The following is a 4,989-nucleotide window of genomic DNA, read 5'->3' as shown; positions in this document are numbered from 1 at the left end:
GAGTGTTAGTGTGACTATAACACTCTATAATAGTCATCCAAACTGATAATTAAATATTGTAATAATCTTATAAGAATCGTTAGAAAGAAATATCATCGTCATTTCCATTACTTTCACTGCTTTGGACATCAGTTAGAATAACAAAGTACTACAAAGTTTCTAAAATGTCAGTTACTTTGAAATCGGCCTGATAATGGAATAAGTGATAACGGAAAAATGAAATGGCAGTGCTGGTTGTTAAAAAAGTAGTTGTCCGCAGAAATAGGCAGAGTTTAGTGTAAATGAAAGTTGTTCAAGATGACATAAAATAAATTTGAGGGAACACGACTTCAAAAAAGTGCAAATAACAATTTCAACAAATATAGAAAAGTTAGATAAGTTCAGCGCTTTGTTAAAGGTCACGCAATCTAGTTTAACGTTGTAGGATTTTTAGCAAAAAAATTAGATCTTCAACAGAAAGCAAGTATGAGCGTTCACGCGTCTGGAAGTTTTCTGCAAACTGCAGCAAAATTAAAAAATGTTCTCGTCATAAAGGGGCATTGTAGTTCAGTCCTAGCTTGTACATAAGATGTAAAGAATTTCGGCTAACGTTTTAAATAATTTAATGAAACCTTCGGTGATTGGACAAAAAACATAGACTGATAAACTGTGTACCACAATTTTGTACCTGTAAATCTGTCTACGCCTCAAACGGTCTACGTTATTACAGAAACCTTCGGATAAATTCAATTACAAGTAAACAATGCCATAGACTGGTGAAATGAGCACGGTTTTCCCGTGAAATGCACCCTGCTAAATAGTTCTACTATCTGTCGCACGGCTTTATTGGCGTATCATAGGCCGGTCTTAACTTTTATTTAGCCAAGCTTTTCAAGCGTTTTGTGGCGAATTTCAGCCAAATTAATCTGTCTGTTTGTGTATAATCCGATCAGATGGGTAAGTTTTAAGATACTGTCGACAATTTAAAAAGACTTGGTGACATATATGAATAGGCTTATATGTGTTTTGTATCATTATTATACTATAATGACTCTACAAAACGATGGTTTTGTAGAGTCATTTCAGAGACTATTTTACCTGTAGAACAAAAGCTAAAACATAATTAATTATCACTGTGATATTGGCTATCATATTATACAATATGTATGACTTTTTTACCAACATTGTTAAATTTTCTGAAGGTTTCCATATCAGCTAAAAAGCCATGAGCTGTACAGTAGTAATAATAATATGTAATATAAAACTCGTAATATAAGACTCATGTACACATAAGATAATCATATCTATATTTTAGATACTCCTGCAACTATAAATGAAAATTAAAAAGCTAGTAGTATTTTCAAATAATCATAAATCACATAAAATCTAACTAGCTGTTTCACAAAGAGTATTTATTAAAATCTTATTTCACACACTTTTACTGTATTAACTACTAAAATGCAAAATGTTTCTTTTTCCAATCGAACATAGTATGTAGAAAAACTTCCTATTTTAGAATAATGCATACCCGCTTTCATTACCTTTAAGTTACTATTTCTATGATAAACGCTTTGATACAAATTATTCAGTATAAACTTTGACTGCCGTCATTAGTTTTACAAATGAGTTTCAGATTGGTCTTAAGACTTTCGCAGAGCTTCCTTCAGCACTGCTACTCACATTTTAATCATGTTTCACAACGGAAGAGTTACAGCTATTACTATAGCGTGTGCCAGTATTATTTCCTGAAAGGAACAATGCCACTAGTACTTTTGATGAACAAAAGATAATTCTAAGGTAGATTGTTGAAAACTATTGAACCCTCGGTTGTTGTGATCAGTTTAGGTCATTATGATAAAGAAATGTAACAAAATATTAGAAGTTTTTTGCGCACCAAAACTCAGCTCACCCTACCATGTAAATATATTCTTGCTGTTGGCACAATGTTTTGAGATAATTGTTTCCTTTCATTCAAATACAGCTCTGAAAGGCTAATAATTAACTAATAATCAATAATGAATTTTGTGTACAAAGTCTGATAATCACAAGAGGGCGCACTTAACCGTACTCAAACTCTTGCTTGCGATTCTGGCAGAAAAATGCATTAAAGTTAATATTTAAAAGACTGTTCTAAAGGTTTTTATCTGCTTTTGTACCTACATGTACTCATTAAGAACATGCATACTCTGAATTGTTGCCAACAAAATCTATTAGGATTACATCATTAAAATCAATAAAAGTTTTTGAATTATTACATTGTTTTTCATTCATAATTTTTTCGTGGTTATTACTGTTACACAACTAAATAAACGCAAGATGTAGCAATATAATTGAAACCAATGAGATAGTACATAAAGCACTTTTATGAACATGTTTTGATGTTGAAATAAACATATGCTTTTAATTTTTTTAATTGGTTTGATAAATAAGTATTATTTGATTTTATAGAATATTTGACTTTAGCGACATTTTTATTATGTTTAATTTCTACCACAAACAGTCTATTAAATTTAGGTTTTAACCATCTATTAGTTCAAAGTTAACTTATTAACCTATAAACATTAGCCACTTTATTACCACCAAAGAGATCAATTTTACCGGTTATACTTTATCCACTTTTAATCATGCTGTAAAATAGGATTTTAGAATCTCTTTTTTAGTCTCACTCAAGGTAAACTGTTTGCTTTACTAAAATTTGTGTATCACCAATCTTAGGATTACTCAATAGTCTTCTCTCTCATTTCATTTTACACTTATAAAGCAATTCACTTTTTTTCATTAAAAAAAAACAATCAACTAATTTACAATAAGTTCAAATTAAACCAACTCCATAAGCATATCCATTCATATCCTTTTGTCCAATTAAAGTATATTCATGCAAATATTTTAATGTCAAGTTGTTAATAAAGTTTTGATTTTATGTTTATCTTGTACTTTTTAATGCTGAAAAATAAACATAGGTACAGCAAGGTACAAAAAATTAACAATTGTGCATATATTTTACTGAATAAAAGCTTCAAATAATTTCTCGTAAGACACAGAAATTTCTCCTAAGTATGATTAGAAGAAAACATTGCGACAGTTGAAAACATTGTGATCAGCACGATTGAGGCAAGGATTGGAAAACAGCACAGTTGAAGCAAGGATTGAAAAACAGCACGGCTGAGGCAACAGTAGAAATTTTCTCCTAATTAAACTAATAATCATCAAAACGAGAAATGGTATGAAAGCATAAATGATTGTTGAAACGAAATAGGAATAGGTAGAAAACAACTATTTCCAATGTTCTCACAAAACTTTGCACTTGGGGAGAGAGTTGAGTAACATATTATTCTTGTTTAATTTAAAATAGGAAATAAAATACTACATTATTGTAAAGAATAATGTCATGAGTCGATAAATTAATGAATTATTTTTTATGTAGTCCATATTAAGCATCGGAATAATAATAAATGAATCCGTACAATAATGATATAACTGTAATCATAACGCACATAGTAATCAAGTAATTAGTTCAATTGTACATAAAAGAGCATTTATCATTGAATTGTAAAATTAGTTTTCAAAAAAAGTGCATTAATTATTGCATCAAATATTTTCTATAGCAAATAAACTATGCATTATTTTGCTACAGTAAACCGATGCATTGACTATCGCGATAATAGAAGTACATAATGTAAGCCTTCATTACGAAGCCCACACTTTAGCTGGATAAATCAAATTTTGTCTCCAAGAAAACAAGCTTGTTTTCAATTACTTGCAACAAGTCAGAAATATTTCTGCTTAGCAATTATTTTTTTAATTATTTTTTAAAATGGAAAAACTAGATAACAATCGTCAGAAAAATAAGAAATTCACCACATTATTTCAATGAAAAATGGGCGTCAGAGATTTTACGAGATTCCCAGACGGATTTTATACTTATCTTGTAGAGTTCTTTTTTAATAAAATGCATTTTATTTCATTAAAAAACTTTAATGAAAGAAATTTCATTTTAATAAACAAATTTATTTCATTTAAGTTCATTTCAGTAAAACAATATCTGCAGTAATCTTCGAGATAATGCATGAATACTAGCAGTGTATTAATTTTTTGAATATCTGTTTGAATTAATCGGGTCAGAACAGTGAACTTAGTTCAGCGGGAAAGAGTTAAAATATAAAATCAGCTTAGTGCATGCGTGCATTTGAATTCACATTAACCAATTAAGACATTTTTTTCAAATGAAGTATGCAACAGTATAAAAATTGGTTTAAAAATTACTTGCTTTAGCCTTAAATTAATAAACTAAATAATGGCTAAAATAAATTGGGTATTGTAAAAAAAGAGTAATTGCTAAATTGAATTAGAAAATAAGCACATTAGTTATGAAAATAGGAAAATAATGTTTATTAAAAAAAGAGAAATGCTCCTTAAGTCATCAATTAAGTGGTTAAAGTGGCATTATTAAATGGATTAATAAAATATTTGTAAGAAAAACGTCATTTGTCAGTAAGATTTGAACTGAAGCTTTTAAGATTTAATATAAAAAGCTAATTATTAAATTAGTGAGTAGATGCAAATATATAACAGAATTTTAATTGACTGCAATCTTCCTAGTCACAAATAAAATTACCTTCAGGTGAAAAGTTAATGAATTTCAGTATTTGAACTATATAGAATGAAGCTTAAATGTGAATGCTTAGGAAACTAAACAATAAACATTTTTTTAAACTGATACGATATAAATCATAAAAATAATTTTATAGGAAATGATAGAAAACCAGCTAATAATCATGTTTCATAAAACTTAAAATCTGATGCTACACATCAAAAACTATAACTATTTTATTTTAGCAACTTTTTTGAATATTTTCTGAAAAATTAAGACACATGTAATTGACGATTTTTGGACAACCTTTGCTATGCTTCCTGGATCAAAGTTTCAATGCAATATCCATCAGGATCTTCAATGAATACCAGCCCTTTTATCTTTTTGCACCACAAGTATTACATTGGCATATGTTTAAC

Source organism: Watersipora subatra, chromosome 5, assembly GCF_963576615.1.
Source record: "Watersipora subatra chromosome 5, tzWatSuba1.1, whole genome shotgun sequence".
NCBI classification, from domain to species: Eukaryota; Metazoa; Bryozoa; class Gymnolaemata; order Cheilostomatida; family Watersiporidae; genus Watersipora; species Watersipora subatra.
Note: the sequence above shows the minus strand (reverse complement) of the source record.